This window comes from Mastigoproctus giganteus, chromosome 10 (assembly GCF_048544385.1).
Source record: "Mastigoproctus giganteus isolate SK-2022 chromosome 10, ASM4854438v1, whole genome shotgun sequence".
NCBI classification, from domain to species: domain Eukaryota; kingdom Metazoa; phylum Arthropoda; class Arachnida; order Uropygi; family Thelyphonidae; genus Mastigoproctus; species Mastigoproctus giganteus.
The window spans coordinates 181,788,215-181,797,763 of record NC_143584.1 but is presented as its reverse complement, the minus strand read 5'-3'; positions in this window follow the sequence as shown (position 1 = coordinate 181,797,763).

The following is a 9,549-nucleotide window of genomic DNA, read 5'->3' as shown; positions in this document are numbered from 1 at the left end:
AGGCCATGGGAGATGCTTAGCCTCAATTTCATGCTCCCCAAACCAAGATTAGATATATCTGGCTGTGTACTGGGGCATTATCGTCCTGAAACATGGCATCGTTTGTGGGAAACAATGGGATGAACCTGGTCATTCAGAATATCAAGGTAATTCGAAATAGTGTGCATAGTGTTAGGGTCACACTATGCACACTCTTTCAACATTTTAGTCTGCGCAGGTAACACAGTGGTATCATCACTATCCTCCCCACTAAAAAGGTCGCGGGTTCGATTCCCGCCTCGGGCTTGGATCAAAGTACTGCAAAAAACCTTGGGAGGTGCAATATGGCCACAGAAGCCGATGCGCCAACAACTATCAAATCAAATCAAATCAAAATCCTCCCCACACCGGGTGGAAAAGGCCCGGGTTCAAATCCCGCCGATGACGCGAGGAACTTTTATAGGCATTTTTCACTCATTGACTGAGTTAGTCGGTCTCAAGCGTAGATAGCAATGTTCTCCCCTCCCGGAAACTCATTTTTTTGTCCAGCAAAAAAAGACAAATGACCAGAGAACACACGTAATTCATGAACACAGTACATCTGGGTAGATGAACTAATGTTCCGGGTGACCCTAGTATGATAGTTATTTTTTTAATACAGTTGTTATGGATACATTAAGCAAATCAGCAGTTCTAGTCTCCGATGACCCTGCTAATCGTGCACCAACAATTTGACCTCTTTGGAATTCAGACCAGTCGGGCATTTTCTTCACGTACCTTTTTATGTCACCTCTAAATAAATATCAGCTTTTATTGTCTTTCCTTCACACTACTTGCAAGAAACAAAAATATACATATATCACTAAATGTTCATAAATACGTCATATGGCCATTACAAAAACTACTACTTTCACATCAGGTGTTTCCATTATTTTGTCCACTCCCTGCATATCTTCTTCTTTTGATGCCGTCTCCTTGTTGGAGGTTGGTGACCACCACGCTGTACCTCTCTCTGTCTTGGGCGGGAGATGAAAAAGATTCTCAGCTGATCTGCCAATTCAGTTGCAGATGTTTTCCAGCCATGAAAGTTTCCTTCTCCCTACTCCTCTCTTTTCCTGCATACTGTACATACAAAACAAAAATGTAGACTTTTCGGTCAGTAGCAAAATACAATTACAACTTCCACTTAATCCATAAGCAGGTGCTACGCCCGTCTTACCTTAAACACACAGTACATGAAGATGATGTCACCTCACTTATTACAATTTCAAAAAATTGTGTAAATGAAACACAGTACATGGGCAGAAAATTCAACTGTTTAAAGACACATTCTGTCCATTACAACTTGAAAAGGAACAGGTGAAAAAAAATGGTGTTAAAATCGCGCTTTTTTTAAAAAAATAGCAGGAACAAACATGGAAGAGACTCGTTGCCTTCAAATTTTTAGTGTATTTTTGGGAGGCCTGCTTCATCCACCCTTGCCCAACCTTAATTGTAACAAACACGGTCGCGAGGCACCTAACAGGTGCCCAAGTTTTTTTTAGTTTTTTTTAATTTTATTTCTGGAATTATTTTATTTACTTCTTTTATTTTATTTCGGTAAAATCGCTCATCGGTGAAGATAGTATAGAGCTGGAAAAGGAATTAGAAAATGTGAATTGGAATCCGTTTGGCTGAAACAAGAAGAAGAAGAAATGAATCACTTATAAGTTTATCAAGTGGAAACAGTGAAAGGAGCGAAGGTGGAGTTGGCTTTTTGGTCCACAAAGATATAAAAAGCAACATTTTGGAATTAAAAAATACATCACCAAGGGTGGCAATGTCAAGACTGCTTCTCAGGATTTCTAAGACGTACAAACTAAAGCTTATGATTTATGCACCAACGTTGAGCCATGATGGTGAAGAGGTTGAACAAATGTACACCGAAATAGTCTTCTAGATGAGCAGAAAACTCACTATACTATCATTATGGGGGACTTCAATGCTAAGGTTTGAAGACACAATATCTCTGAAGTTGTTTACTGCTGCTCTTGAGGAAGCTTTCAGAAGATTAGACTGGTCGCAGAAATGAGTCAATGTGAATGGAGAGTACCTTAACCATTTACGATTTGGAGATGACATTGTGATCATAAGCCATGATCCCAAAGAATTAGAGGAAAATCTTAATCAGTTATGCAGAGTTGGTAAGTATTTCGGACTAACGGATTTCGTAAGGATTTAGCAATATGGCTAAAACAAAAATAATGATGAACCAGAATGCCACAGATAGGGATATAACCAGTGAAGGAGCAGTTAATTAAAAAGGTGGATTCATATACTTATCTGGGACAAGTCATTAACTGTAATAATGATAAATGGCCGAAAGTCAAGAGAAGAATAAATTTTGGATAGATAGCATTCAGGAAATATAGTCACATACTGAGAAGCAATATCCAATTTGTCTGAAACGTAAAATAATGAACCAATGTATACCCCCCACCATGACTTATGGAAGTGAAACTTGGGCACTCACCAAAAGAATGGAAGAGAAGATGCGAACTACAGAGCGAAGAATGGAAGAGAAGATGAGAACTACACAGAGAAGAATGGAACGAATTATATTAAGAATCTGACTGTTAGATAAGAAGAGAAACACATGGATTATGAAGCAAACTCAAGTAAAGGACATCCTTATCAAAACTAAAGAATTAAAATGGTCTTGGGCAGGACACATAGCTCGAAGACATGATGACAGCTGGACTGAAAAAATAACAGAATGGTACCCAAGAGAAGCTAGAAGAAGACCTGGAAGACAATGACGGAGATGGACAGATGAAATTCACGAGTTCGTAAGTGGATGGCCATTGCACAAAACAGATGGAACTGGAAAGTTGGTGGAGAGACCTTTATCCTGCAGTGGATTGAAAATGAATAGCTGATGATGATGATTTCTGGAAAAAGTTGAATTCTGTATTTTTTTTTGGTTTTTTTTTTTGCATTCTAAAACAAAAGACACTTATTAGTTCTGAAAAATTTTAAAAAGTTAATTATAAAATAGAGATATAATGAAATGTAAACAATTTCTATAAATATTTAGACACGCTACCAAATGACAGCTTTCTAAGCCGATTAAAAATAAATCACTATTGCGACGTTTCTTGGCAAACATAAGTGTCCTTTAGTAAGTAGAAGGTATCCTACATGTAAAGTTTTCGATTTCATTTGATTTTGGTTTTTATGGCACATGAGCACCTACATGTAAGGACAACGCAGCATGGAAGCTAAACATCAAAATACGACTGGAGCACGTATAGCGAACACTATGGTCTGGTTGTATTCAAACTTATCCTGGATTTGGAGAATAAACATCTGATATACAAAGAAATAGAATGGAGACTGCAAAAAAAAAAAAAAAAAAAAAAAAAACAGACTGGCTTGGATAATGTTGGAGACACGTGGTCGATGTGCTCGAATCACAAGGTGAAAATTTGGCTAGCGAAGAACTTCTTGAGCTTAAAAATAAAAGAATGAAAAACAAGGTTAAAGCGCAGTCCAAAAAATTAATAACCAAGGATATATTAGCGCCTTCACCCATCTAGAAGTTTCACTGGTCATCTTTTCTGATAAGGTGGAGACAAACCAAAGATGTTAATTTATTTTATTCTATAATTTTCCTTTTTTTCTAATTTCGATCTTCTATTATTACGTTATGTTCTTGTTTATACTCCAGCACGACCACCAGGTCAGAGGAGTTTACAATAAATCATGAATACGATCGTTAATCGTATTTGGCAGACGCGGGCTTGAAGCACGGTCCACTCAAAGCGCGTGTGAAACCGGAACTCTTGCCTTTAACCACTCGGCTACAATTGGCAATTGTTATTACACCATTTATGCAAAATAAGCAGGTCTACTTCTTTTCTTGTTATTGTATTACGTTCTAATAATTTATATTGATAATTTTCTACTTAATTCTTTTCAAGGAACACATCTATCATTACAACGTGGAAATATATATGGACATTAGCCATTCAGTTAACGACATTTCGTTTAACGACTAGTTTAGAGAAAACAAATCCTGTCGTTAAGCGATGTATACCTTTGCATATATATGAAATTAATAGTCACTTCCACCTCCCAGTTCATAAGAATTACTGCCATAACAATGGCTGAAAATTACATTAGTTCTTCGGTTTAGATGAATCCATACAACGTCAAATTCAAGATGTAATCAGGCAAAATGAGGTCATACAAAATACCCAGGTTCAGTTTAAAATATTTGAGACAGCAGTGTGGATTTTATATTATGTAACTATAATAATAAATGAGTACCTCGCATAATTTTATCCCCATAGGATTGTTATGTATCAGCATCACATTTGTGTCCTAATTAAGGGCCGTGAGGGTGTTCACCTGACTGCCCATTCGTTAATTAGTGCTCACAGATACCAAGTTAGATATGAGCATCAAGATGCCATTACCGAAGTTTGCTTTTATCTCCATGAAAGATAGTGAGCTGTATCCATTAAAGGCCATGCGCTCAACTACGGCTGTATGAATTTTCATGGCTTCTTCATTAAGAATCACTTGCGCACATGTTTTTGAACGTGCAGACGAAACCCCACAGATACCACGTTTCAATGGTAGCAAGAAGCTGTGTAATCATGCATCAAAGAAGACACAAATAACGTTAATTTACTCTTTATGCGCGTAATCTTCTTTCCAATTAATTTTAGAGTGAACCAGTTTGGATCACTACAGAACCAGTCTGTGGGTTTTCATTTTCCAATGTAGGAAGTGCATTAGTAATTAAAAATTATTTTATTACAACTTGTGAACGTCTGCGTTTTAGCCACATTTCTTTCTTTTTCCGTTTTCATCGGCAAAGGAGGGGCCTCGGAAGTTAGGCTGGGAATATTTCTTCGTATCATTCCAACAGTTGTAATTTGTTAATGAAAATTTTGAAAATTTTAAAATTGCGTTTTTTGTCAGGTGATTTTCAAAGAAAAAATTTTTTTTTTTTTTTTGAAAATGAAAAAAAGAAAAAAAAAGTTACAATTAAAAAATACAGGTATACCTCGCTTAAAGATAGTTCACTTAACGACATTTCATTAAAACTTGAAATTACGAAATTACCGTTTTTTTAATTTTTACTGAAAATTACAGTTTCTGTAGAGTTGTTTTTATATATCTTTTCGGATTATCTTCTATAGATCTGCAAATTTTTAAGGGCCATGGTTACTGATGTAAAAAAAAAAAAAATCCAGTTACAATACACTAAAACAGGTTCAACTTCCTTTCTACGGAAGCCATGTTTTATTAGACGTGAACAACAATCATCCATACTCAGCTGACTTTCGAATGGTCCATTCGTTATATAACGAATGGACTATCGATATTGTTATGAATCAAAGATCTCGATTCCAATTCCAATTAATAATCTCAAAAATTATGTATCAGGGCTTATTAAAAACAGAAATGTCTTTGTTTTCCCTGTAAATAGTCGCTTTAATATTACGGATATTACAATGGAAAGGTCAATCGTCTTCTACATAGTACTGAAATGGCCTGAGTTTGAATCCTGAGAAAAAACATGGGAGGAATTTTAATGGACTTTTTAACACCGTAGCAGAGTTAGTCGTTCTCAAGCAAGATTAATATAACCACTTGAGAATTCCAAAGAGGATCGTATTTCAGTCGTTGACTGCTATCCGACAAAACGTCAACGGACATCCCTATAACCAAATTAGAATCGATTTCATTAGCTTTAGCATCTGCCAAAAACAAAATTCCCATTTCACCTATCTATTCTCTCCATTATAACAGCTGAAGCACTGGATATTATGTTTGTTGGATGTGCTGGTTGGAGAAATGAACAGGCAGTGTGATGGATGCGCAGAAATGAAACTTTTTCGGTTCGCACATTAAGTTTTTTTTTTGGTGGGGGGGGGGGGGGTAGTTTAAACTCATAAATTTATAACCAAATATAATGTAACGCACTGCGTATATTAACTAATTCGTTTTTACTTTGCACACCAGAATCAACTTAAATTGCTAAGGATTGTTGGTACACTGCATGTGAGGTACCTCTTTCCTATTACGTACTAGGTCGAATAAATAAATAAACAAACAAACTAAAGAAACTATTCTGACAGAGCTTCATCATTTTTCAACAAAACAAGGTAACCACACCTGGCAAACGTCACTGTGAAGGCCACAGCATATCAGAATCCTCTGACAACACATTTCACGTTGGTTAGAGAAAATATCAGATTTCGTAGATTGCTAATATACTTGACAGATCAGGTCGACACCTGAAATTAATGTCCCACCCAACCATCTTACTCCTGCTGTCAGAGTATTCATTGCTAACAAGGAAGTACACTGTGTAATGTGGTCGTTATAGACTGACTACCTTAAAAACAAGAACTTCAACTTTGTGGATGTCTGGTAATTCGTTTCCGGTATTTTGGAATGTGCAGAATCTTTTTAGATGTATGCATCAAATATGCATTTGACCTTATGACAGCAGTCGTTAAAAAAAAAGAAAGAAAATAGAATATTTCTAACAGTTAAGGTTGAAAGGACAAACAAATGTTGGAATACTTCTAATGAAAGTTATTATTATTTATTCGATTGATTGCTAGTTACAATCACCCCCTTGAACAGCGTACAAGCTAAGAGTGGATAAAAATTACAACTCAGGGTATAAATTTACAAAAAATTGACAGTTTAAAAATAAAAAGGTCCTTCGTGCTGGATGTTTCAAAGAGGAGTATCCACAACATATAAAGCTTACCAAGCTTCGCGCACGAACTGCTTGATGGCAGCATAACACTGAGAAGCAAAAAGATTGTGTTGCTGGGCAGTCAACCTCCAAAACGACATCCGAAACAACGGCAAAGATTTTTAGAGAGCTGAACATTAGGACCGCCTTCAACGGCGGGCAGGCTTCCCAACTCAAATTTTTACTTGTACAGTACAGCATGGTTCTTGGTTTAGGATTTCCATTGTATAAAGAGCGAACATCCTGTTAAAGCTTTTCAAGGAGATTAGGTGGAACCGGAATAGTTTGATTTGCAGACTGCTTGATTGCCTCAGACTTCGTGGGTGCGAAATGATGCCTGATAGCACTGGCGCATCATATCTATCAGTCAGCAACTTGACCAGGATATGAATATTTGTTCTGATAACAATAAACTTTCAATGTGTCCCCTCCATATTTGCATACAGAATTCCTCTATATTCCAAAGTTCCACTCGTTAACGTAAAGGAGTCCAAGACTTAAAACAGCATAAAGGTCACATTACAGTTATTACAGTTTACTGAAAATAAGAAATTCAAATTTCCGTAATTAGTTATTACACTACTCGTATTATTAAGGTCATCGTGTACTAAGTATAAGTATCGACAACCACTAAATGAGATTAATTTCATACTCGGAAAAAAAGAATAAAATGAATCACAGCTCATTTTCAAGGTAAATATGAAACTCCATCTTTTTGAACAAAAGACCTGCATATGGTTTGCAGGTCTTTGCAGTTTAGGGAGAATTTCATATTTCAACTGTATGATTGCCCAACCGTTGTTTAAATATCCCATAAACATATAAAAAATAATATATATCTATTACTGTTTCATTAAATAAAATCAATATAATTAATAAATGAAATAAAAAGCGAAAAAAAAAAAAAAAAAAAAAGGTGGGCACCTCTGGAAGGAATAAGTTTCGCAAATAGACACCAAACATGTTTAAAATAATTTTAAAAATAAATTCATTTTTAACCACTAGATGACACCACCATAACAATGCTGTTTTACCAAGTCTGCAGAATGGGTGATCACGGAATGTTCATTAGTGTGAGCTGTACTCTAATTTAAATCTTTCTGACTTGAACTGGATTATAGGAATACGTGTGTTAGAAGGCATAAAACCTGTTCAGATAACGAAAACAAAAAGAATGCGAATAACTATGATGTTGGAAAGGCGTATCAACGCAGACTTACAGAAATATTCCATGGGAGGAAAACTGAGGTTTGTATACAAAACCTACGTTGACTTGATTGCATAGGAAAAATAATAAAAACTGCTTATTTAGTCATGGGAATTCAGCAAATTCATATAATGTTCTATCACAGTGACCATATCTGTAATGTTTAAGACCTATCCCACGGAAATGCAAGCTACAAACATTAAAAATAACAGCAGGAAACATTTAAAACCTCTGACAACAATATTTACACTTAACCAGGACGTTTATGTAGACAAACGCGGAATGGGACACATCTACCAGTTCGGTGGATATTATGGGATGCAGCTTTGTAATCAGTCAGTTTACAGTAATGTCGTGTGTGATGCGTAACCAATCAATTCAAAATGTCACACCTGTTTTTAGGTCCTTTCGTTGATTGATCTTTACCGAATAACCCATGCTCTGATCTGGTTTTTAGAAAACAGTAATGGTGATTGATCTTGCAAGCAGATTCGTTCATGTAAGAACTCATTATTATCATGCAGTCGAAATGTGATCGACCAGGACAGAAAAAAAAACAACAAACAAACAAAAAACATTATATATATTTTTTTCTGTAACATCGTAGTTCAGTTAGTCTGTTTCAGCCGAGAATTGCATGATTTTATATCCCTGAAACTCGGGTTTTTCATTCCACAAAATATGCAAATAGAGTATAATAGCCTTTGTACCATTTATCTGTGTAATTTTCCATGCGCAAATTAATACAGCCCAACCAAAAAAAAAAAAAAAAAAAAAAAACTAAGAGAAGCAACTCTATCCACCTCGCTATCCCAAAGGGCACAAACTACTGTACTATAAAGATTGGCAATCAGTATATGCAGTTCAAAGTGGCAATAAATGTGAAGGCGATTAAAAGACATGAAAAGATCATAATTGGTTCAATTAAGGACGTAAGAAGATGAGGAAGACATACCACAGCGAGATCACCAGAAAACATTAACCGGATACAAGGCTCGCAGTTAGGCCAAAGACGTCGATAAGACAAGTGGTGAGGAACATAAGTGGAATAATTCATCGGACACTTCATTTTGAAGGAGAATATAAAAGAGAAACTGTACAAATCTCATTATGTTCATCCAGAGCCGGTCATTGGGAGGGAGGGGGGGAAGCACTCGAACCTTCGATTGAAAAGGTCCTCCCTCCGTCCGTGCACATAGGACCGGATGGGACAAACTTTATAAACTTCAATTCTTGCAGCCAATTCTCCTGAACCATATGACCGGCCTTCAGTTGTCTCAAGATTTCAACCGAACAATATGCAAACACATACTTGTACAGACAAATATAAAAACGACATGAATTGATGCACAACGTATGATAAAACTAGTTGAGGAGCCGAAAAAATCTCCAAAGAACCAACCACTGAAAATAGGGAATACATGTTTTGTGAACATTTTCTTCAGCACTGGCCACTATCAGATGTGTTGCATAATGTTATCTGGTGTGCTGCTATCCTTGTGGATGGTTTTGTCAACAAAAAACTCTAACTATTTAATGAAACCGGAGCATGTTGGTCATCCCCGTATGAGTGCATCTTGTCTACAAAAGAGTACGT